This window comes from Peromyscus eremicus, chromosome 5, assembly GCF_949786415.1.
Source record: "Peromyscus eremicus chromosome 5, PerEre_H2_v1, whole genome shotgun sequence".
NCBI lineage: Eukaryota > Metazoa > Chordata > Mammalia > Rodentia > Cricetidae > Peromyscus > Peromyscus eremicus.
Window position 1 is genome coordinate 12,789,584 of NC_081420.1, and position 15,926 is coordinate 12,805,509.

Below are 15,926 nucleotides of genomic sequence, written 5' to 3' on the forward strand. Positions count from 1 at the left end.
CTGACTGGTACTTTCAAAGGGAGGACCCCACCTCTGACCTGCAACTGTCATCTCCAGCTTCAACCCAGGCTTAGCTTCTCATTGAAGGAAGATTTACCCACAAGGATGTGGCAGTTAAGGGACAATCCCATCTCACCATTGTTCAAGGGTCAGGAGAGGCCTGAGAGCCAAGGCTTGACCATATACGTGCCTGAGCCTTTGCCTTGGGCTAGGATGCTCTGAGAATCATCCAGTTTGAAGATGCCAAGTGTAGCCACTTAAGAAAGCCATATAGGGTTTCTGAAGCTCCTTGCCTTCCATGGACAGCTTTAGTGGGTCTAATCTTGAAAAAGAACAACTGCTTGAAATGTGGTTTACGGGACTCATTTACCAAATTCTTCCATTCCTGTATACAGAGGAAGACAGCTGACGACCAGGGCCGTGGAAGAGCAGGCCTGTTTATGTTTATGTGTCCTGTGTAATCTTGCAGATGCTCTTATTTGGATTAAAATGCAAGCGATTTCTTGCCCAACCTCAGGCACTCAGTTGAAGCGAAGGTTCCTCGGGGCTGATGTGCCTGTAAGTGTAGAGCAGCGATGCTTCAGGCTGAGTTTATCCCCAAGGTTTATTGGTGCCAGGTGTCTAGAAGCTGCGCTTTGCATCTGGACATCATTGGAGTGAAGTTTCGGGGGGGGGGGGCAGCGGCAACTTGTGTGCTGGTGCCCATGTGTCAGCAGTGTGGCTGGAGCCACTGGGACAGAGGCCATCTTCCCATCCCTGTGAAACCCTAATTACTGTGGGTATGAGTCTTCATCTTTTTGTCTCTCTTCTCTGGGCAGTACCTGGAGAGACCTGAGCAAGAAAATCCAGCTCTTTTTCTTTTTCTTTCTTCCTTCCTTCCTTCCTTCCTTCCTTCCTTCCTTCCTTTCTTTCTTTTTTTCTTTCTTTCTTTCTTTCTTTCTTTCTTTCTTTCTTTCTTTCTTTCTTTCTTTCTTTCTTTCTTTCTTTCTTTCTGTGTGTATCTATGTGTGTTGTGCATGTGTATATGTGTGTGTTTGTATGTGCATATGTAGGCCTGAGGTTGATTCAGGAAGCATTCTGGATTGCTCTTCCACCTTCCTTGTTGAGGCAAGGTCTCTCAACCAGACTCTGTTTCTGGGGATCACATTTCTGCCTTCTGAAGCTGGAATTACAGGTGGGCTTCCCTGTCCACCCAGCATTTACACGGGCTCTGGGATCCAAACTCCAGGCCTCATGCATGTGCAACAAACTTCAGTCCCCTTCGTTGGCCTGGGTCTGTCTTTGTAACCCAAAGATGGGCCTATACTCTCTGCCTTCATTTCTCTTTAAGATCATGGTCAGCTCAAGATGTATCACCATCGGCTCCACTCACTGCAGGGGATGTGGTTGAAGAGTCCATTGATGGGTGGGTGGCTGAACCCACAGACAGTACTGAACTGTATACCTACAGTTTGTTTCTGTTTGCTATACATATGTCCCTGTAGCAGAGTTGAAGTATAAATCAGGCACAGTAAGAGTTTAACAGCAAGCTTGTCTGGGGTGCACATCCACAGTGCCAGCAGCTAGGGAGGATGAGATGGGAGGATTGCAATTTCAGGGCCTGCCTAGGCAACTTACAGATGACTCAGAGAATTTAAAAGGGCTCTAATACAAGTGCAGGTGTGCCACACTAGCTCACAATCTCTCTCTCTTTCTCAAACACACACACACACACACACACACACACACACACACACACACACACACACCCTTTGAAAAATTTCACTGTAGAGTAGATCTGAGCAATCTTAGCCTGTCTAATTTCTTTCCTTAGATTGAAAACACAACAGCCTTTCTCTTAAAAGAAACACTTCCTAGGTCTTAAAAGAAGCACTTCCTGGGGCTTCTCTTTGCAGATCCAGATTCCCACCCCACCCCCCTTCTTGTGCTCTAGAGTCATTAGTAAATAAAATAGGGGTTACTGGAACTCAAGCCCTGTGATGCTGAGGCTGATGACAGCTGTTGAGTGACTCGTGTGGATAGCATACACACAGTGGATACACTAGGCAAGAGGATGGCTCATAGCCCATCAGGATGGGGCGAGGTCATGAAAGATTTTTCTCATGCTACGAAGAATAAGCATGCAGTTACAAACTTTGAACAAGTCCTGTGGGTATTTTTGGACCATGATTGATGGTAGGTAACTGAAACTGTATAAGATTAAGCTTTGGGTGACAGGGCTATTGTGCGTCCAAGAATGTGAGATGCATACCCAGGCCCAGAACGCGTTGTATTACACTCTGGTCGCCTTTCTCTCTGGGAGGTAAAAGGCATGATTTCTTGAAACTCCAAAGGAGTAGATATGTTGTCCTGAGGTCTCTGTTTCCTCAGTAATTACAGGATTCTAAATCTGCATTGCCTTTGGACCTTAGTCATATATGAAGCAAATATAGACTCTGAATGGTGTGTAAACACTTCTGGTCTGGAGCACATCTGTAATCCCAGCAATATGGACCGTGGAGACAAGGGAGTTGCTGGCAGGCTGCTTGGAGCACATAGTGGGAGAGAAACAACTGGAGAGGCCCTGCCCCAAGAGGTAAAGGGAAGATGTGGTCGTTGTGTGCCCTCCTCAATAATAAATAAACCAATACTGTGTAGAGACATAGACAGAGATACCTGATGCTGACCTATGTCTCCACACGTGTGCATATGAGCATGAGTACACACATGTACAATGTGTACATATAGACACAAACTTTTTCATTAGAAAAGATCCATTTGCAATATAAGACTTTATTACAGTTTATTCATATAAATTTATTTCCAAGGGTACCAAATTGTTTTGTCCCAGTGACATTCACAGCACCAAAAATAAACAACATTTTAAGACATAGCAATCAAATAAGTTTAGTCATTTTGTTCTTTTTCGTTGTTTTCCTTTCTTCTTGAAGAAGCAGGAAATGATTGTTTTGCTGTCAAGGTCATGCCAGCCTTCTCGTTTCTCCCTGTTTTCTAGAAGAGATTATATACAACTGTTGTTAGTTACTTCTTTCTTATTATGTTAGATAGACTTTTTCAATCGCACTACCAGAGACCTTCAGATGTCTGTTTCTGAGGTAATTAACTATGTTTTCAGTTTCCTTAGCGTTTACAGTATTGATGAGACTGTCTGTATCTTGGGTGAGTTTGGGCTGATTGTAGTTACTACAGAATTGAGTGTTTTCTCCCAAGCAAGCAAGCCAGGCATGCATCGAATGTTTATAGTTGTTTACATTCTTCCCTTTTAGTGTCGGTGGGGTCTGTGGTGGTGACTACTCTCTTTTTGCTGATGGTGAGTTTTGGGCAGTTGTTCATACATTGTAGACTTTAGGTCTAGTGAAGTTATCACGTGCCTCATGCCCAGGGGGCCATCTCCTTGGTCTCCTCTCCAGGGACTAGTCAGTGGATGAACACCAAGGCTCTACAGCCCCTGTGGCAGGTAGTGCCAGGACTAACCAATTAATGCACAGCACCCCAGTGACCTGTGCATCTTTACTGTCTCCAGAAGGGCCAGCTTGCTACCTGGAAGCAGTCCCAGGGGGATAACTGAGTTGGCTTCATACAGAGTGAGAGGAAACTTGTGGGCGAGAAAGTGGATGAGATTGTCACTCCTCTATTAGCGCTGTCCAGGTGATTGTTCCACGGTACAGATTCATTTATGTTTTGTCTCTTCCACAAAAGCTGCTTGTTAGCCTGCTTGAAAGCCCAGACAAGCCTGCCAAGTGGAGTGAGGCAGGAGAGGAAGTCAGGGAATCATAGGACTGGGAGTTAGAAGCTGGATCAAGATTAAAAAAAAAAAAAATCAAAATTGCCTACAGAAATAGTGCTTGTCTTCCTATGGACATCTCAAACGAGGATGTTAAAAACATCCAGCAAAGGGGGCTAGGCGTGTGGCTCAGGTGGTCGAGTGCTTTCCTCACAATACAAGGTGTTGGGTTTAATCCCCAGCACTGTGTAAAACGAGTGTGTCGTGGTGCACACCTGTAATCCTAGCTCTCTGGAGGTGAAGGCATGAAGACCATGAGGTTCACAGTCACCTTCAACTGTGTAGTGAGTGTGAGGCCATTGTGTCTTCAACAACAACAACAACAACAACAACAACAACAACAACAACAACAACAAAATAACCAGCCGTGCTTCCTCAGACCAGCAAGCGTGCAGCCTTGTGTTTGCCTGTGTGAACACGCCTGTCGCCCTACACGTAAGTACTACACCTGACAGTTCCATTTACAAAAGCAAGTCCTTAAGGGTTTTGAAATAAGTAAACTAGCTCATACACTTTAAGTTGGAAACGTGGCGTAGGGACTGGAGAGATGGCTCAGCAGCTAAGAGCACTGGCTGCTCTTTGAGAGGACCCAGGTTCTGTTCCCAACACCCACATGGTGGCTCACAACCTTCTGTAACTCTAGTTCCAGGGGATCCAGTGCCCTCTTCTGGCCTCGTCAGGTACCAGGCATGCACATGGTACATCACACACACACACACACACACACACACACACACACACACACACACGCACACACGCACACACAGGCACACACAGACATAAAATAATAAAATAATTTTAAAAACTTAGCTTAAACTTTAAATCTTGTTGTAAATTATATTCTTTGAGCAGTGCAACTTAGCTACAAAATTTGTGTATATGTGCATATGCATATGTACACCATATAAACACGAACATTATGTGATATATACATATATCTATATATACTATATATGACCATTGGAAAGATACCTGTGTGACCCTTAAGTACCACTGCTCAACTCTGGCTCATGTACTATGCCTTATTTCTACTTCATAAATTTGTTGACGGTTTAAATACGTGACTCACCCTGAACTTCTTTTCTGCAGTGCTAGGCCAGGAGGTCCTGAGGGTGAGCCTCCTCGGGCTGCTCTTGACAGCTTTGATGTGTCTTCACAGCACCTCTGTCCTTTGCTTTTGCTAAGTGAAGATGACTGACTGTGTCCTTCTGAAGGGCACATTGTCCCCCTTCTCCTTGTTTCGATGATGGAAGCTGTAGATTTGGGTTCCTACCCTGCCCAGACACATTGGAGCATCTTAGGTGAGGGGAACGTTTCCTCCCCACCCCTGTTTTTAGTAATCCCTCAGGCAAGTAATTTTGTTTCATTTAATTAAAAAAATCTGTGTCATGCTGGTCTTTCGAACGGGAGAATGACTTTTAAGGAATAAAAAGGAAGAAGGTTGGGGCTGGAGAGATGGCTCCATGGTTAGGTGCGCTGGCTGCCCTTGCAGAGGGCTGAGTTAGGTCTGCACCCAAATGCCAGCTCATGACAGCCACTACCTCTAGGTCTAAGGGACCTGATACCTCTTCTGACCACTGTGGGCTTTTGCATGCACATGGTGCACATACATACACATAAAATAAATATTTTTAAAAGAGAAAGGAAGTTTTTGAAAATGGAGAGGGTTTAGGAATCGCCATACAAAGGGAAGCATGGGCCTGTGGGAACCCAGGCTGTGATAGGGCACCAAGTTGAAGTAATGATGAGTTATGGGACAAGCAGGCCGAATACAGTGACTGTCTTGTCCTGTGTCGTCCCTAGAATGGTCTCTGTGCTGCTGTCCCTTGCTGTGCAGCCTCAGGCTGCCCTTAACCTTCTGCAGCCATGTGCTGCCATCTTGCATTGTTGTGGCTGTGCAGGTGTGTGACATGGCATCAGCCTTCTGCTTGGCAGCTCGTGGCAGCTAGACGGCTAACCTCTACTGTGATCATCTCTAGATAAGGATTTTTAAGAACCGTGACTTTCCTCCTTTCATAAGTAACCGTGGTTTTTGTTTGTGGAGACAGAGTCCAGACTAGTCGCAAAACATAGCTCTGTATACAGATACATCGTATACGGACATTTCTGAAGAGATGGCTGAGTCAGTGGTTAAAGCTCTTGCTGTGTAAGTGTGAGGACCTGGGTTTGGATCCCCAAGACCCAAGACCGTGTCCAATGAGATGGTGGCTTGTCTGTGGAAGGTGGAGACAGGGGATCCCTGAAGCAAGCTGGCTAGGGAGTGCTATATTGATGAATTCCGGGTTTGATTGAGAGACCTTGCCTCAGTGAGAGTGATTGAGGATGATTCCCGACCTTTGGCTTCCACATGCATAAGCACACGCACGCACAAACGGAAGTGGAAAATGACGGAGTAAAGGACATGAAAGTCAACTTCTCCACCAAGTGACCTGCACCAGTGTGTGCAGTTGTCCATCTGTGTCTGAGGGGATGGGATGGATTCTAGAACCATCCACAGAACTCAGAGATGCTCAGATCTTTGCATGAGATGGCGTGTGTGGCCCTCACACACCAGTCAGCATCCTTCCGTACATCAGTCACCTCTAAATGCCTCACTGTTCTGAGATGACGGATGTGCCGTGCCAGTGGGTGTATGGAATAGGGAACAAGGGGCAAAGACTGTCTGTGCAGAGCTTATTTTTCTGAATGTATGTGGAACCCATGTGTTCAAAGGTCCGCATGAGTCTGAATGTAGGCACTGAAGAACCAGGAGCTCTGAGAATGCAGAGCCATCTAGTAGATATCACACTGTGTTTTGTCTTTCTGGGCTCTGGGGGTATCGCTGAGTCACCTTGGTTCTGCAGTGTTGGGCACTTAGGGCATGGAGATGCTAGAGCAGGGTGGTACTGGGGGCATGTATTCAGTCCACACGTGGTTGCCATGGAGGAGGCAGAGGTGGTGCTATTCCTGAAGAGTGCTGCTGGGGTTCCACTCTGGAAACTTCAGCTCCCACAACCAGGGGAACCCCAGCTAACCTTCATATGGAGGCTGTGAGCTGGGAAGATTCATTCAGTTTCTCTCCAGGAGTCTGGTGACATTTTAGTTTCTGCTCTGATGGCTTGTGAAAGAGTGACAGAGCCCTTTTAGGGCCTGTGCCCTGGAGCTGTGGACTTAAAAACCTCTGGTTATATAGTAACAGGAGTGCTTGGAAGAGAGCCACATCCTCCAAGAAGGTTTGGAAACCGGTGTCTGCTTCCCATTTGTGGTCAGGATGTGACTGCACGTGCAGATGCCCAGCCCTCATCCTCACCGTATTTACAGGCTTTGCATGCTGGATATTGACTGCAGGGTAAGAGGCCAGTGGGAGGGGCCTTGAGGATGTCCACGATGACAAGACATACCCTCGGGCACAGCTGGTGCCACAGGTTGACTGGTACCTCACTAACACATAGCACACGTTCTGGGCAGTGGTGACCTCACTGAGGTACTGGTGGGCTTGTGGGTACTTGCATACCTGTGAGGGCAACTATGCGTGTGCTCATGTGATCTTTGAGTGCTAGTGTGTCTGAGCATGTGCACACATCTAGCAGAAGCTGTTGTAGGTGTGATGACTGGGCGACAGACTGGGACTTCCTGTGGTTGCTCAGGGAAGGGAAGGCCCTGGGGAGCCCTGGCCTGTTGTCCTGCCCCAGGCCTGTTTTGTCAGCCTTGAAGAGAACCCAGATTGACAGAAATGAAAATGACCTCGCATCAGTGAGGTGAACTCGGCTGATTTTCCCAGTTCTTTGTTTGAAGTAGAAAGTGTGTGTGTGTTTGCTTGTTCATGTGCACTTATGTGTGCAGGTACATGTGTGTTCCCGTATGTGTATGAAGGCCAGACCATAACCTTGACTTACTCTTCAGATGTCTCCTCCCTTTTTTTTAAGGTCTCTCACTGGTCTGGAACTTGCTGGTTCGTCAGTGAGACCCCCAGGCTTCCCCAGACTGACCCTCCAGGGCTGGGTTTAAAAGCATGCATCACTGTCCCGCTTTTTTACAGGGCTTCTGGGGGTTGGACTCAGCTCCTCACGCTTGCAAGGCAGGCGCTTTACCAACTGAGCCACCTCCTCAGCCCGTGAATCAGGAAATGGTTTTGAACTTCCTGTTCGCCCGTTGGTACATGCCCCTGACACAGTGACACAGGCTGGGGGCTCCGATAGCCATATGGGGCACTGTTCAAAGTCAGGCTCATGACCGAGACGAGCCTCCACGTGGTGCGATTCTCAGGTCTTCCGTTCTCTTGCTGTCATGGGCCTGGTTAGTGTCTCACTCTTTGTTTTTCCTGCACACCCCCCACTTCCTCTGCCTACCCAGAAATGCAGGGGCCACTCCTAACTCTCATTCATAGATTCCCCCCAAACCATCCCCTGTGCCTCCAGAACCCCAGTATTGTGTCCCCTCCTTTCTTCTAGCCTCAGGCTTTGGGGTAAGTAATGTTTAAGAGGGTGTGAGATCGAGGGGCTCCCGACTGTGTGCAGATCCATAAGTCATAGACCACTGACACCAATACAGACTGCCCTCTGTGGATGTACAGAGGAGAGATAACCACGCCCTCCCATGTGAATAGCCAATCTGTGTCCATTGGAAATTCATCCCAGCACCCCTTCACTTCCTATGCTTTCTGTTGTTGAGATGAAATTCACATAACATAATGGATGATGTACAGAGACATTCTGGCACTGTGCTCTGCAGCCTGGGAATTATTGAAGCCCCCAGCACTTCCCCTCCTAGGCAAACCAGTTTAATGAACTGCTAGAAAGAGTTACTACACTTCATCACAGCCTTCTGGAATTCGTTTAGTAATTCCCTTGTCATTCAGGAAATAGTTTGGCCCCAGGACCATCTTGTAATACCTAGGATGTCTAGGATACCTCAGTTTTCACCAATCTGTTACTCTGCCAGGGGTGAGTAAAACCTATTAGAGATTTATTCTGGCACTCTTGGTTTGGCGACATGCTGTCCTCAAGGATGCTAGATCATTCTTGCCTCTGCTTAGTTCTTTGATTGCGCTACTATGTAATGCCTTTTGGGGAGAATGGGCACCCCAGTGTTTTTTGATTTGTACAAGTTCGAATAAAAAACAAAGCTCTGAGTATTGGGCTTGGTGGCAGATGGCTTGCTTAGCGTGCTCAAGAGGCTGGGCGTCATTTCTCGCCCTGCAAGGAAGGTAAACAAAAATAAAATCCAAATGTGACTTAGTAAGAAGTAGGATGGTGGAGGTCCTGGAGGGGTGTAGACTCTGCAGGGAAGAGCTGGCTGTGGTATAGGGATGAACATGTACCACGAGTGCCTTCAGGACAGTGGGATCTAAGTATGGAGGGAAGCCAGTCCGAGGTTTGGTCCCCAGGGTCTGTTGGGACCAACAGCTCAGCTGGGGATACCAGAGCAGACCTGGAGGCCTCGGTGCTTGGCCTTGTCTGTGTAGACTGGCGTCATGAATCTTGGTTTCCTTGGAGTGGCCTCTCTAGAACCCAGCATAGGGTCCTGCCTGTCACTGTCCTGCAGGAGTGCAGGGCAGTGTGGTCACGGTTGTTGCTTGCTTTTTATTCTTCATGGTCCTGTACAGTGTTGGAGGCTTGTTGACCTGGACTGTCCATTCACCCAGACTGTCCTGACACACTTTGCCAGGCCTTTCTGCTAGGGTACCCTGTCCCTGCTTCTAGGGGTGTCCTCTGGGCTGGCCAGTGACCAAGCGAGTCCTGCAGAGGGAGGGTGCTTCAAGTCATAAGAGGCTTGGGATGGAGCACCCATGGTTCCCAGGGCCTCTTGGGGGTGATAGTAGCAGGGATTCCTCATTGATGTTCTTGAGTTGCTAATAGTACATCTCTCCTGGAAATCCCTTCTTTGCTTTGTATCTGTGCATCTTCACATAATGTGTTGGGACCACTCGGATGCAGGCTGGCCCCTGTAAGAAACACAGCTCTTCAGCAGAGTCGCTGAACTTTCCACATACTATTCCCTGGAGGAGCATCTTCCAGGTGTGGCCCCAGAGGCCTTCAGCAGCACAGGCCTGGAATCCATTAGGAGTGTACTTTCCTGTGTTCCCTCAGCTCTACAGGACCAGGGTTCTCACCAGGGCCCAAGGGCCTGCTTTTCATTCACCGGTGGCAGTTTCGCTATGTGAAGACCACTGGCTGAGGCTCCTAGAAGTGGCAGTGGCTACGAATGCATATCTCAGAGTTGGTGGGTGAGGGGATAGGGCTTCTGGGAGAAGGAGAGGGGCCTCTTACAGTGCATTTGGAGCCTATGTGTGTATATCTAGGCATGAGTGCCTGTGTGTATGTGAGTGTGATATATGTATATGCGGATGCATGTGTGCAGGTTGAAATTTCTCTTTTAGAGGACTGTGGCATGTGTCTGCTGGAGCATGCAAGGGAAAAATGTCACTAGCAGAGAAGGACCAAGTTGTCTTCTGATTTCAGATCTAACCCACAGCGTGAGAACCTGTGCCTGCTTACTTGACTATCTCCTGATGCTTGTTCATACACTTGAGTGAGGCATGCCCGAAGCTGGAGCCCCAGTCCCACTCTGGCCTTCTCTGTTCAGCTCTGTTCTGTCTTGGGCAGTTCCACTTCCATACAGGGTGATTGCCTTCTTCCATACAGCTGCCTAGGATTCAGATATTTGGACAGACTGTGACTCACTCTCTGGTCACGTGCTGGTGGTCCTTGAGGCAGTTTCCATGGTTTTGCTGCAGTGCAGAGAATGTCCTTCATCACACCTTTGTGTCTGAGTAGGAACAGGTCTTGGTCCTTTCTCTGTTGCATTAATTGGGTAATTTATAAAGCAGGGAGCTTTATCCAGCTTACAGTTTGAAGTTAGGGTGTCCAGGGGCAGGGTGCTAGCATCCGTCTAGCCCCTTCTGATGTAGGGTATCATGGTAAGGGCATCATCACACGGTGGTGAGACAGACCCAGCATGTCAGCATGGGTCTCTTCCTCTTCTTTACACCTTCTAGCATCATCATGGAGGCCATACCCTATGACCTCATCTAATTACCTTGCAGAAGCCCCATCTCCAAATACCAACAACACAGGAGTATGGAGATTGAGTTTCACCCTCTTAATAATGACACAATGGCAGCCACATTTCAACACATGGATTAGGAGGTACTCTTCCAACAGCAGCAGGATGTGTGTCAGGAAACTCCCAACGTCAGGCCAGGCGGCTGCTGTTCCTTCTCCCTTCTGGGTTGGGAGTTCCCGGAGCCATCCCATCACTGGCTGGTCACTCCTCCCACCTGAAAAAGGCAGTGACATCTCGTTTACTCTTTGTGGGTTGATGACACTGAACCCCTACCACCTCTGATGTGCCCTCTGCAGGTTCATGCTCTGGTTGGGGACACTGGGGACCTCAGGAGCTCCTAGGGAAGGTGGCCGTAGCATTTTCTGCTGGCTGTTTCTATGCCTCCTTTTGTGTGTTACATAATAAAACCCTTTCTGCTTTTCTTATTAAAAAACAAAAACCAGTTCTGGTATTCTGGTTTCTTCTTTCTCGATCTTCTACTTAAATTGTTGACTGTGTACTAACGCCAGTATTTCTTAGTGTGGTGTTCTAGTTTAGGGGCCGGATTGGAAGTGGTGTGCTAAAATGTCATGCTTTAAAAAAGCCTTTAAAATGTTTGTTTGTTTGTTTGTGTGTGTGTGTGTGTGTGTGTGTGTGTGTGTGTGTGCACCGCAGCATGCGTGTGGAAGTCAGAGGACGGCCTGTGAGAGTCAGTTTTCTCTTTCCATTATGTGGGTGCCAGGAATCAAACGCCGATTGTCATGTTTGGGGCAAGCGCCTTTCCCTGACAAGCCATCTCATTTGCCCTCAAATGTCATGTCTTGTGATGACTGGATTATCTTTCACAGCCTGTGATCTCCTGCCTTCTTCCACACAGCAGTTCTTAGTTTGTGCTGTGGAAACTGCTGCTCTGATTCCTGGTTAGCGTAGAGGGAGTAAGTCAGGGAGGGGCAGACACTGCCTCCACCCTTCCTGTTCCTGGAGGGGTCGCCCTGCGGTGCTCACCTGGCAGAGGTGCTGTGCACCATGACAGACTTCTCTCTTGGGCAGTGCCCTTGCAGAGTGGCATGTATGTATGTGATGGGGTGTGTGTGTGTGTGTGTGTGTGTGTGTGTGTGTCTGTCTGTCTGTCTGTCTGTCTGACTGAATCACTCACTTTGGTTCAGCTAAGATACCTCCTTTCCAATCCTTGTTTCAGACTCTGTTAACACCGCTGGAACACGGCCAGGTTCTGAATGCTGACATGTCTGACAATACCGGTCCCTAGGTGAGTAACAGAATCCACCTGCCAAGGAAGCGTCCCCTTGGGAGGTGAACCTTGAGTCAGCAGTTGGGTCTCTTCTGCACCCGGCCCACCAGTGATGAGGGGATCGAGAAAAGTCTGTCCATGAAAACCGAGGCATTCTTGCCAAAGGGGCCACTGTCTGGATGAGGGGTGTGACTTGAGTGGCATTGAAGGCCCCATGTGGGTGGAGGGGGTGGGGGAAGGCTGCCAGCATGGCAGCCTTGGATGGTAAATTCCTCACTTTTCCTGCTGTGACATAAAACCCAACAAAAGCAGCTTACAGAAGGAGGGTTCGTTTTGGCTCCCGTTAAGGATAAAGACTATTACGGCAGGTAAGGTGTTGCTGCGGGTGCTTGAGGCAGCTGCTGGTTGAGGTTGAGTTACATCTGTAGTCTGGAAGCAGAGGGAAACATGCCGATGCTCAGCTGCTTTCTTCTTTTTATTCAGTCTGGAGCCCCTGGGATAGAACAACCCACATTTAGGGCAGGTCTTCCAGCCTCAGTTAAAGCTCTCTGGAAACACCCTCACAGACCCGTGGGTTTCCATGTGACTCTAAATCCAGTCCGTTGACAGTGAAGATTCACCGTCAAAGCACCTGGCTCAGCACCAATTTCCGACTTCCAGGCAAGACAGGAGGGAGCTGGGTGGAGTCCCTTACCCCTCCCTCTAAAAAGTCCCCTGGGGATTTTGTGTTCAGGAGTGTGCACTGGGTCTTTGAAGTAACCTGTCTCCCTCCCTAGGGAGATGGAAGAGCTTCTGTCTCTGCTTCTTTCCTGTCCTCCCAGCCACTGCTTGACCCTGGGGTAGAGATGTCTCTGGAGGTGGCAGCTCAGATATGGGCTGGGAGGGTGACGTGCCAGCCCTTTGTGGTCACTACACTTAGGTGTTCAGGGTGGTGGACAGTAGAGGCTTTCTGGGTTGGCCTAGGGCTCAGAAGGCCTGGTGCACGTGGACCCTGGTGCACACGCTTGTGTGGTAGCTATGCCATCCTGGCCCAGTAGCTCCAGGAGGGTATTGGTTCTCTTTTTGTCACAGATGATGGTGAGTTCACAGTATGGTAAACACAATGCACCTAGCCATTTTCTCGGGGGCATCTCCAGCCTTGGCCGTAACCTCCTCCAACCACTGTGACAGGGCATCCACCTCCCAGTGCTGCTTGGCCTCATTGTGCGAACCCCATCCCAGGCCCCCAGGTGCCTGCCACTTCCAGAGCTGAGGGGAGAGGCAGCCATGCAGACCCCATACCTTCCACGGCTAGGCCAGAGGTTCTGACTAAGGGTGTCTAAGAACGCGCCTGCATTTAGTGGACTTTCCAAACATGGCTTCTGTGTCAGCCTAACTCAAGTGTCTTGAGTCTTGTCTAGAAGCCCAGTTGGTTGGCCAGCTGTAGCACAGCACCCTACAGTGGCTCAGAGGTTTCCCATCATGGATACAGTGGTCCCCTTATGTGCAGTTTCGCTGTGTGCATGTTTTGTTCCCTGAAATCAACAAGGAGAGAGGACAGTACAGGGAAGCATTTGGAGAGTGAGAGGAGAGGGCTCATACTTGTACAGCTTTCTGCTGTTCAGTCTGATTACGAACTGCTGTTGATATCTCAGTGTGGCGAATTTTCAGAAAGAAACTCTGCTGTAGGTTTCTGCATGGTTGAAAAAGCATGGTGCCCGCTCCTCGGTGTCAGTCACCCAGCGAAGGTCTCAGAGGGTAGCGCCCCTACCCCAGGATGAGGGGAGTGCTGTAGTTTGCATATAAAAGCCTGTCTAGAAAGGAAATACTTAGGAATATTAAGCTGTATATTGTAGAGTTTGCATTGAGGTGGAAACTAAAATAACTTTTCAGGGTCTTTCCCAGTGTGAAGTGTCCCATACAAGCAGCTTTGCCTTTGGTGGGTCCTGGGAGTGGGGACAAAGCAGGCATTGTCCTTACTGGTGCCCCTGGGGGCCCGTCTCTATGACGCCATGGTGGAAATCTAGCCAAGAATCCAAGAGTGGCCTCTGGGAGAAACTGGTGTGTCCAGGCAGGGAAGGCAGCAGCCAGGAGGTTTTGTGAGGTCTGGCTAACAAGCAGTGGTTTGGGGGTGCTTGGGTACCCCTTGAGTCTGTTGGGAATACTGAGAGGGCAGATGTCAGGATTAGGGACAGGCCTTGCTTGGTGGCAGATTACAAGGCTGTCTCACCTGCAGGGCTCTTCTTAGATCCACACTCTTGCCTTGAGTGTGTTGAGGGGACACAGTATGGGGAGGAAAGTGCTTCCAGTTTTCTTGCACTTTCAAGGCTGCCCGAGCTTTCAAAATTCCCCGTCTTTCTGTGCTCAGGCCGACTTGTCACAGTTCTGTAGTCTTTCTTGTGTTGCGTTTTCCTAGGTTGTTTGAGACAGGGTCTCACTATGTACCTCTGGGTGTCCTGGATCTCGCTCTGTAGACCAGGCTGGCCTTGAACTCATGGAGATCTGCCTGCCTCCGCCTCCCAAGTGCTGGGATTAAAGATGTGTGCCACTATGCTCAGCTTCATCTTTCTTGTTTTTTAAGATGTGTTTAATTATTATATGTTTGTGTTTGTGTGGGTGTATGCCGCATGTGTGCAGGGCCTGGCTTTATCTTTCTTGTGTTTATTTATTATGTTTATATGTTTGTGTTTGTGTGGGTGTATGCCACATGTGTGCAGGGCCTGGCTTTATCTTTCTTGTGTTTATTTATTATATTTATATATATCTTTGTGTTTTTATGGGTGTATACCACATGTGTGCAGGTGCCCAAGGAGGCCAGAAGAGGGTGTGGATTCCCTGGACCTGGATTTACAGGTGATTGTGAGCAGCCTGCAGTGGGTGTTGGGAACTAGATTCTGGTTCTCTGCAAGAGCAAGAAGTATTTGTAACCTCTGAGCTGTCCATATCTCTCCAGCCCCAGCTATGAGGTCTTACCAGGTCCGTTGTGTGTACACTGTTGCACTGCTTAAGTGTATCTAGCCCTAGTAGTCTCAGCTGAGTGTACCTAAGTGTGCCCACCCCTGAGTGTGCCTAGTACTCAAGTGTGCTACCCTTGAGTGTGCTCATATGCCTTGGGACTGACAATTTATGTATAGGAGGGTGGCCTTATTTTTAGTGTCTAAAATACACACTTTGAGCAGGGCCACCATAGCTTTAATTAAATGATACTAAAATGGGAGATAATTACTTCCGTGTGTGTTCATGGAGCCTGGGAGGGTCTCTCTGGTCCTATGGGTACAGTCCTGGGAAGTTATGACCTGGAATAATGCCCAGGTCCTTCCCCCTTGGGTATCCAAGGTCTAGTAAGTGCTGATCCAAAAGCTCAGAGACCCATTAGTATACAGAACTCCTGCCTATGTGGCATCAGTCAGACATTAGGCCCACAGTGTAGATCACCAGCAACCACTGCATGAGAAATATGCAAGATGGCAGGTCCTCCAGTGGCTCTGATGTGACAGGAGATGTGGAATTTTAGTACTGTCCAGCCACTTCAAACCCAAAGGGGCCAGCCCTGACCTGGGACTCTGCCATTGGCCACAGCAAAGTGTCCATGTACAGTGACTGGAAGCATGCACACCCTCAGCACACTTGGAACCAATCATTTGTATTAGCAGCCGTGTGTGGGCTGTGTTGCTCTTCTGTGCTTTAGACCCACATTGCCCGGTCCCATAAGTGAGTACTGTGCCTGGCCCAGGTGCTCGAGTGTGACTATTCAAAGCTAAAGCCTGGCTTGACGATTCAGCACCCAGAAGGGATTATGTGTGCCTCTTTCTGAAGTGTGTTAAGTACATAGTAGAAGGTTTATGTATTGGATTAATTGAAATAGATTATTAGAAAGTATCTACTCTCCTA

At 48.4% G+C, this 15,926-nt stretch overlaps 1 protein-coding gene across 1 annotated transcript in view; it reads left to right on the forward strand.

The window, feature by feature from the left end:
• The window catches only part of Sema4d (semaphorin 4D), a 91,270-nt gene that overhangs the window by 18,626 nt on the left and 56,718 nt on the right, over nucleotides 1–15,926 (forward strand). Inside the window, exon 2 of the mRNA XM_059262942.1 lies at nucleotides 12,006–12,074. The gene's annotated coding sequence lies outside the window, so the exon portion shown is untranslated. The remainder of the gene's footprint in view (nucleotides 1–12,005; nucleotides 12,075–15,926) is intronic.